Below are 10,153 nucleotides of genomic sequence, written 5' to 3' on the forward strand. Positions count from 1 at the left end.
CATGGATGAACACTGCAGCTCTCTGCTGTAGTCTGCGGATGGAAGTTAACGCCTTTGAAGCATCCTTGAACATTTGAACTGAGCAAAAAAAGGTTCATACATAATTCACCTTATCAAGTGTAGGCCTCTACCGGCTGTGTGTACATCCTAATCCTAATGAAGAAGCATGTGCGCAACTAATATAAAGTAAAGGTACAGATAGATTGCTGTATTTTACAGGACTGTAAGATTTTACACTTTCTTCATGTTAAATAGTAGGATGTGGATTTCTTTTTAAACTTTTGGACGGTGTCAGGCTAGATGTTTCCCTATTTTGTTTTCAGTCTTTGTGCTAAACTAAGCTAACCAGCTGCTGGCTATAGCATATTTGATGTACAGACATATTCTTATTACTTTTGGCAAGACTGTGAATAAGCTTGTTTCTCAAATTGTGTTTTCCTATGGAAGTGGATGCAACACATGTAATGTAAAACTTGTTTGACGTTAAGTTTAAGATGACTAGTGCAGTGTTTGTGTCACACAACATATGTCACCTCAAGGTCCATTTAGCAGTTCTGGAGCTTTCAATCATTTTTTTTTACCATCTCGGACAAATGCTCAGAAAAATATGGACATTTTTAAACATCTACAACCAAAAAGCTCCAGAATAGCTTCTAAATGGACCTTGAGGTGACATTCCAGGGGATCCCATCCTTTTCTGGGGAAAATATTAGAAAAAAGTCCAAATGGAAACAGAGTGTTTATCAGAAAATCAGGAAGACAAAAGAATAATTTTAAAACTCACTGCAGATTCACAGGTTTATTAAGGCCAGACAGCAGGCTTGTAAATTTACTCCAGATCACAAATAATGAAAGATTATGTAATATCATGAAACTGGAAAATAAAATAAAAAATAAGACTGTACCAGTCATATCAAAGCATACACCATGACCTACCTTAAGCATCTACCTGCCTGTCTGTAAAGTGCAAACATCTCATTGCTCCACCACTGAACTGACACGCTCAGATATACTGTTGGCATGACAACCACTGAGGATTGAAATGACTAGTCACATGACACAGCCAAGGTTGAGCACAGACAAAGAGAACATGAATATTTTTCCACTGGGAAAGACTCCACAACAGACAGCACTGCACCAAAAAGAAAAGGGGGGGCCCATAACAAGAATTTTGTGCCAATAAAGGGACATCCAGCAATGCCTCCACTGCTGCCCAACAGAGCTGAAGTGCGTGCGTATTGCTGGCCAGCACATCTTGATCCCACAATTGTTACTGAGCCGCGTTCAAATGATGCATTACTTGAGGAAGAGCGAGAAGACAAACAACAACAAAAAACATAAGTAGAAAACGGTAAACAGGTGCTATTTGAACCAAGGCTAAGCATGGGTGTCATGGCAACTGCATCCCTCGAATCCCCCCTCTCTGAGATGTTGCTGCATCATGTGGCTGAAGAGCAGGCCTCTGCACAAATATGGACTGTGTTTCATTAGTGTTTTAACATGACCTCGTTCACGTACCCTAAGCTCTCGCCTTTGGGGGAATCCCCGCTGCCATCTTGAGTGTCGTTCCACTTGTCCAATGAAAAACTGAAATAAACTTGGTGAGATCGATCCTCGGAGGGCTGAGGGAGCATGTTAACAACGATGATCACTCCAGAGGTGGATATCAACCACAAAGCATTCCAGTTATGCAGTTGGTGCAGCATCCATGATTAGGTGGCAGTAATGTACAACTGCTAAAACTCCTGTTGCTGACGACCAAAGAAGGAAAAGATCAATAAATTGAATAAACACTTTGTATTTTCTTCATTGTTAGCTTTAAATGTTACTGAAAAATGAAGGCTAATATAACTAATGTAATTTAATGTTTAATTTATATTTTTTATTTACTAGATAATTGTGTGTGGGATTTCTACATAGTCTGTAAATGCATGGAAGAAATTCTGATTTTGCAAGATGTAATCTAAGCCTTATTATGATTAATTATGGTACAGATCTTTCTAAATCAGACACTCATGCAGTTGGTTGCAAAGCCTCATTATAATGAGTGCAAGTATTGTGTGTAAAAAGCAACAAGATATAAAGAAGGCGGTCGGTCCACATTGTTTGAGGTGGTGCAGTCATGTGCACAACCGTTGGATATCGGTCCCTTGAGACAGACACAGTGCTACAAGACACACAACCTCTACTGAGACAGGCTGAGACAGGCTGAGACTTTCAGTCCATAAAAGGTGCTACATCATGTCTCGCTTCGGTTAAACTTGAATGCCTACAATCCTCATTAGAAATGAGTGCATTTTGTTGTTGCTCAAACAGGAAAAAATAAATAAATGTCTATCCGTTCATTACAGAACAATTTAATTTTTTCTATTTTTTTAGAAACTTGAAAGGACAAAATTCATTGAAGCGCTGCTGAAGGAGATTTTGCTGGAGGTAAAGTTCATGCTTGTCTGTCATTGCTATCAGGGCATTACCCAGGACGATTTTGGAGATATTGAGGTAAGGAATCTAAATCTCCTCAGCACAACCTCTCCCAACTTTGACAAACCACTAATCATTACATGCGGGCTGCAACTAACTTGAGACATTCTTTGGTTCAAAGTGTAAAAAAATTAAATAATTAATTTCCCAAAGTGCAGGTAAACACACTGAAATTGCTTGTCTTGCCCGACCAAAAGTCCAAAACCCAAATGTAATTAATTTAATAGCATAGAGTACTGCTCAGACTGCAGGGTGTTAAGTGGTGCTGTATACAGTAACACACACGGAAGAAACATGTGCTGCTTTATTAGCATCAGGTAATAATATCTAATGAGAAAAAGGCAGTATCACAGATGGAGCTGTCATTTCCACATGCATATGCTTCTCAGTTTTTGTTATTTAGCAAACCAACTTACTTATCCCCTTCACCTCTACAACTCCGCTCACTCACACTTACACGAGCTTTCCAGTTGAACACACAGGTGGGCACAGTGATTATCAAACCATTGACTCTAAACTTTGCCCGAATCACTTTCACACATTTTTGCTTCAAATGGGAACAGTATAATTATTTGCACTTTGGCAGCTGTAAAATGGCAAGGAGAGGGTAATTTTCGTAGTTCAGTACCCCCAAAATGCATACAACCTGCTGATCTTTACCGGGTTTTAGTTGACGGTGCTCACAGTATCTGTCTTTGGGGAGACATTTTGTGTTTCAGTTTCATTATGCCTGCTGTTCAAACCCAGATCCAGAATTAGATTTGGGAAAAGAGAGTGAATGTTTGATACGTCAGCTATTTGGGGGTGAGATGCTGCTCTCAGTTGCAGCCTCACCTTGAATAAAGGCTGTGTTATTGTTTACAATTTTTCCTAGTCCACATACCTCATTTGTCTGTGCCCTCAGAACGACACATTTAATCTGATCTGATTTTACGCTCCTATTGGCAGGACAACATCATTTAACTGTTCATACAAATTGGATGTAAAGAAACAGAAACTGACAAATCAGGATATAGTTTGGGCTATGATCATTTTAAAGGATTCAACTAGCCAGATAAGGGGACAAATAGTGAGCTTTAAAGGTGCAAGAAGGCAGATTTGTTTTACATTGGTCATGCTAGCTTTTCCCCTCAATCATAGTCTTTTTTGCTAAGCTAACCACCTGCTGGCTCCAGCTACTGGAGCTACAGCTAATCATCAAAGTGGTTTGAAACCTCTCATCTAACTCTCTGCAAGAAATTCGAAGCGTTTGACAAAATGTCAAGCTATTTGTTTAAATTTAACATTTTAACCTAAGAATTCTGTTTAGATTAGATCTCCATCAATGTATGTCTGTGATGATAAAAATGTGCAAACCCAAACTTCAGTGACAGCTTATCTTCACAACTATCATTAGTATTCACTTTGCTTCAACTGTGACCTGATTTATCACAGATTCCATTTACCATACACATCCAAATCTTAAATCTTTGTTTATCCGAGCAAATCCTGGTTCAAATCCTAAAATCTTATTTTTCTCTGCTGAAAAACAGATGAAGATAAGATAGTAGGAAACTTAACATCTTTGGGTATAACTTGAATGCCGCAGCTATCACAATAACACCACAACACAAAGAAAAATATGAATAGTTAAGGGTATTTGGAGTTGGATTAATGTATCAAAACTTCAGCTCAGGATCATTTAGTAGAAAGACATGAATTTACTGAGGAACAAAAATGCTTGGCAATAAGTCTAAAATCCAAATTAGTGTATAAGTGCATCTCCCCAAAACAAACAACAAAAGATGACTAAAATTATCCTAAATTTGAGGTCAAGTGGTGTGCAAATATGTACACAAATGCAAACCTAAGCACAGATCAGAAAGTAGGCACTTGTTTGGTCTACAGATGAACCCAGAACACTGACCTGTAACGGCTGTGTGTGTGTGTGTGTCTGTGTGAGGGAGAGAGAAGGAGGGGGCGAGAGAGAGAGAGAGAGAGAGAGAAAGAGAGAAAAACAGAGAGAGAGAGAGAGAGCAGGTTGTACAAGCGGTGCACCAGAAAACATTATTCTGTTTCAGAGGGTGGGAGGTGTTTTCTTAAATGGAGTTCATGTTGAGTGATGCAGGCAGGCTGACGGAGGCCAGTGGGAAGAAGCCTGAGCATGTTGACTGACAGACAAGATGGAGGAGGGGAGGGACGACTGTCATCTCTCTCCCCCTCGGGCTATTTATGCACACTAACCTTGTCAAAATAAAGTCATTTTTTCCTTCTTTTATTTCTTCTTTTTTTAGTGGAAGAGGAGGGTTGACATAATGTAAAGAGCTCTGACTAAGCTGACAAGGAGTGAAAAAACTCAAGGGTGCTCATTTGTCAGGACTCTGAACAGAAAATCTGTGAAAAGGAAGTGTCAGGGCATTATTAAGGCATGTATAGACATATATTTTAAATTTGAAGTTCTCCAGCACCATAGCTTCTGCTTATTAAAATAGTCTGCAAAAAAAGATGCAACCTTGTTATCCGAGGATGGAGACTTATTAGTGAGAAACAGAGAGTACAGAAACAGAACAACATGCGGCGGATGCTCAAAAAGTCGGAAATTATAAGTTTGAAACATGAAATATAGCAACACAGTAATCTCAGTGTAGAGTAAGGTTGCTTTCTACTTTTATGTTACGCCCAGGGTTATGAAGACCTAAAAACTGTGATAGAAATAATGTTGTAAATCCTTATAGTGAAAACTTCACACAGTTATCAAACTGTGATTGTTTTTTGTGTTGAAAAAAGTGAAGATACACAGACATCCAATCAGTAAGTAACAGTGTACAGGCTTGGCAATGGATGTATTAAAAGGAATTTTAACAGTTTCAGATTTTGAAAATGCATGTAGACAGACAATCTGATCCTCAAACAAATCCAGAAGTATAAGGCCCTAACACATCGTACCTAAAGTACAGATTCAGACATGAAGATAAACACGAGCTCTGAGGTGCTTGTAATCTAAATCACTGTCTATATCAGAAGATAAAGCACGCACCTGTCAATATCTCATTATTCTGGATTGTGTGGTATGTTAAAACCTCTAGCATCTACACAAGATAAATATAAAGAACATGCTTATGAACGGAGATTAGGAATAAAAACCAGCCTCATTTCCCGTATCAACCTGCAGTACTTAGGTTTATAATCCCATTTTCCTTCACTTCGCCTTCTCAAATCTTTCCCTCTTCAACCTATTTCCCTTTTCTTTTGCCTTTTTATTCTCTCTCTCAGCACTGAACCTCAGGGGGGGGGGAGATGCAGCCATGACATGCCTCATCAACAACATGTTGAGCCTCAACCCCCTGGGTCCCTCTACTTGACTTTCGTCTGCTCTTGATATGAAAATTGACTGTCGTTCCCCTCATGTGAGAACCTTTTTTCATCTCTGTCCAGACCTTTTTGAGATCCCTCTATTTCTACAAAACAGTCTTTAATTTTTTTAGTAGGGCCTACTTGCAGACCGTTTTACTTTTGGTTGCTAAAAGCTGAACAACCAAGCTCCACACATTCACAACAGATATACTGTAACCCTTTTTTGTTAAAATGTTTTTTCAGTTTACTCCGGGCCAATCAGTCAGCCAAACCACCAGGAAGTCTCCCCATTCTCCAGAGCCATTCTGTGCCTGTAACCAAAGCAGTGCTTCCTAACCTTTTTGGCCATATAATGAAGCAAAATCAACTTGTGACCCCCAATCACAAGTCTGAGCTGTACTGTGGCCCAGACCCATTGAACTGTCTCATCCACTCAGTTGGAGTGTCAGACGCTTCACATAGCGTAGAAAAGCTCAGGGAAGCACTGCTTTTTAGTGGAGGTGGGGAAGTTATTAAGTTAGAGGTAAGTGATGTCCCAGCGCAGTATCCCTAGGAGTTATGTCATATTGGACAATTCCTCACCTCTTGGTTTATGTCGGCTCCAATGCATTGCGAACACTCAGTGCCAATGACAGAAGTAGTGTGCTGAAAGTAAGGATCTGGATGTTAGGGTGTGGAGGCTTCCCGAGTTCACGTTCTGCTACAGGAGCTTTTGAAATATTACGTTCCCAAACCTGCATTACTCCTTAGGGAAACGTGTTTAGGTCCAGATTATGTTTGCCTTTGAGGTATCAAAAATATGTTTCTAATCAAAGTCTGCAAAAAAGTCCAGATAGGGAGGAGTTGCGGGTGGATGGATGGGTCAAACTTTCACCCAATGGCCTACATCATTGTTCTTGTCCTGTATGAAACCAACAGTCAACGTTGACTTGTTTATTTAACGCACTTAACCTGCATTACCTACGTAGGTTTAACCTAACCCACATATGCAAAGTACTTAACTTGCAAACATACTTATTTAACCCAAACCATCACCTTTTCTAATAACCAAGTTCTTTAGTTTTTATTCACATTGTCAACCACAAGTTTGAAACAGTGATTGTTTCATAACGTGCATTGGTCGCTGGAAAATACATTTCCCTCAAAACAAAATTGAAAAAGTTTATGTTTTTCAGGAGACAGTGTTGGCTACAGACCTGCAATCACTGTTCACTTTTTTAAATAACTGTAACCATGATTTTTCCACAAGTCTTACCCACACAGATGGCATGTGCAGATTTGGTAGAAAGCACACATTTTAAAAACGCTGGCATTGGACTAACAACAATGTTGTTATTAAATGTAATCTGCATTTTTGTTGAGCGATGTGGTTTATCATGATGCCTTTTCTCTTTTTCATTGGTTGCCAGACATTAAGAGGGCAGGTCTGACCAAATATGACCCTGTCAGAGGGCAGCCGTGAGGAGCTACAGTATTTTGTTGAGGCAGTGATGGACAATAAATGATAACACTTCATCCTTCACCCTGTCTTGTTGTTGATAACTGAGGGCCCAGTGCATGTTGCCTGTTAGTTGTTGGAACAGCCCAAGAGTTGTTGGTAATATAATATCCTTGACCTAACCACAAATCCTTTTTATCAGTGCTTTTAGTGCCGTATCCAGTATTTCACAACACCAATCATTGCTGCAGATGGGATCCAACCATTTACCCACCATCAAACAACATGCAACTGCTGTTATCCAAAAGCAGTTTCAGATCTGAGAGCACCACTCAGCTGGAAACAGAGCCGACTGACTGTATAATATGGGGTCCTTTATCTGAAGGAATTAGTTGTTTTAGGAAGGTGGTAATCCCAAGATGTTCTGACAGTCATGAATGCTGTGCACTATTAAACCACCACAGATGCCAAACAACACTCATCCTGTTTATTCTGAGTTAGAGGATCCTCCTTGATGTAGCAGGGGCCAATATTGTTGTCAAATCTGGCCTCTTACAAAATAATGCTGTAACTCCGATCAGCTTTGTGTTGCCTCTGCTCGGATAGACAAAGAAGCTGTGCGGCAGCACAAAGTCCTTTCCCTGCTCCTGCTAAAGCTCTAATTTCAAAGCTTTCCCCCTAGCTCTCTCATTTCAATTACAAACGTCCACTCACACTAAAATCCTGACTAGATTTTTTGCTCGTGGATTTCAAAAATCCAACTGCTTTAAACCCTGGACAAATAGCTGCTGGGGATTAATCTTTTTCCTACACAGCCTCAAGGCCAAATTTGTAGTGGAAATGTCTTTTTGAAGGATACAATTTGGAAAAGCAATTTGTAATATGTCACTGCTATTGTGTTTCTTTATGTGTGTGTGTATGTATGTGTGTGTGTGTGTGTGTGTGTGTGTGTGTGCGCAAATCATACTTTGTGAAAAATGAATGACTATTTCAATGTTCTCTATCTGAAAGACAGAATAACAGAATAAAGACACTGTTGTAAGTTTTCATTCACATGTCAATCGCTCTGTATTAGGCCTTTGGGAAATTGTCATCCAAGCAGGGCTGTTGGCTGAATGAAGCTCGGAGTTTCCCTTTGCTCTGAGTGTCTCATCCGCGGCTATTAAATACTTCGCCAATGACACGTCTCATTAGTGTAGCTGGAAGCCGATCAGAGGCGGAGCCTTTAGAAATCATAAAGATCCCTGTGGTGACAGCTGTAGAGGCTGAGCGCAGCAACACCGAGACACTTCTGTAGCAACACTTCTGCTGCTGCATTCAAATTGTTTTTTCCGAAAGCAGCTGGGAGGGAGTACGACAGGATTGGCCAAAATGTCCCCTCACTTTGAGCAGTATGGGCCTGTAATTGACTCCAGAAATAAAGTCACATTTTAGAGGCAAGCAAGCTAGTTGATTAGAAGTTCCACAGAAACAGTGAATGGAAGATACATCATCAGGCAAAGTCTGTCAGTTAGTTTATGGCTTTCTTGGCCTAATCTGATAATATTCTGTATTTTTCTTGTTACCCCTGACATTACCAAAACCAACAACGAATTGATCCCACTAACACGTATTGTCTGTGTAGCCAAAGCTTCCTTTGTGCCATAGAGCTCCGTCATTGTCCCAAACTATTAGAAACACCATCAGTGAGCCACACTGTTGCCCTGGGTGAAATGTTCCTTCATTATGATGATGATGGACACTGTTAAGTTTGTTTTACGCCAATCCAGCACATGCCTCATTAGTACATTAAAAGTGTGCCAATCCGCCGCTAAAATAGTCCCCAACAAACACACTAATACTGATCGCTTTGGCCATTTTAGCCTATTGGATGGACTTTTAATGAAATTTTGGGCAAAAGTCCATGATCCCCAGATGATGAATCCTACCGACTTTAGTGATCCCTTAACCTTTCCACTGGCGCCACCATTAGGTTTACATTTGTGTTTTGTAGTGAAATGTCTCAACAACCTTTGAATGGGTCGCCATGAATTTAGACACTAATGGCCCCTTTCAGGACAAATTGTAATAAGTGTGAGTATTTTTTTCTATGCACTTATCATTATTAGATAATTACTTTGTGTCCACACTAATTGGCAAAATAACTACATGTTATACTAAAATGATCTCATCATCATTTTGAAGTTCAGGGCAGTAGAACAAACACCCTTTCAGCTGTAAGTTATGAGACAAAACTGGAAAGGACACAAAAGCAAAGGCTTTGAAAATCTGTCTTCCAAGAGTGTAGCTATTGTACACCAGCCAGTAGAGACCTCCATTAAAACATCTCACCTCGACCAGTCCAAGAGAACACACTAAATGTACCGCAGAATGAGTGATGCCTGTTTAGTGTTTCGGGCTCACAATTTGATCTGCTAACACTGGGAATAATGATCTGATAACACATGAGTAACGATACAACACTCAGCTCAACAAATCCTCATGACTAACACTCATATTATTAAATTCCTAAAGCCGTAGTCATAACTTTTGCACTTTAACGTCTTAATACATTTTGTTGCACATTCATTCGCTCTGGCTGCAGGCACAAGTGGGTGATATTGGTGCTGTGATGGTTTAATGGAAGCAGCCAAACATTATCATTGTTGTGTAGGAAAAGGGGGAATTGCATGAAAGTTTGAGGCTCCACCACATTGCATCTAAAGTAATTACTATCAAAACATTCATATAAACAAAGTTTTCCCGCTGTTCATACTGTTGATATTGTAACACAGTGCTTAAAAATAGCCAAATACTTATTTATTCCATAATAAAAAAAATAATAATTAATCATAAAATAATTTACTCCTGCACAATTTGCACTCTATATTGCACTATTGCTTCAACCTGTCTACATATGTG

The 10,153-nt window shown here is 39.6% G+C and overlaps 1 protein-coding gene across 1 annotated transcript in view; it reads right to left on the bottom strand.

Annotated features, from left to right (window-relative positions):
• Positions 1-1,420: 1,420 nt before the first annotated feature.
• rngtt (RNA guanylyltransferase and 5'-phosphatase) overlaps positions 1,421-10,153 on the bottom strand; it is a 98,162-nt gene continuing 89,429 nt past the window's right edge. Inside the window, exon 17 of the mRNA XM_034900177.1 lies at positions 1,421-1,458. The gene's annotated coding sequence lies outside the window, so the exon portion shown is untranslated. The remainder of the gene's footprint in view (positions 1,459-10,153) is intronic.

Source organism: Etheostoma cragini, chromosome 18 (assembly GCF_013103735.1).
Source record: "Etheostoma cragini isolate CJK2018 chromosome 18, CSU_Ecrag_1.0, whole genome shotgun sequence".
Classification (NCBI taxonomy): domain Eukaryota; kingdom Metazoa; phylum Chordata; class Actinopteri; order Perciformes; family Percidae; genus Etheostoma; species Etheostoma cragini.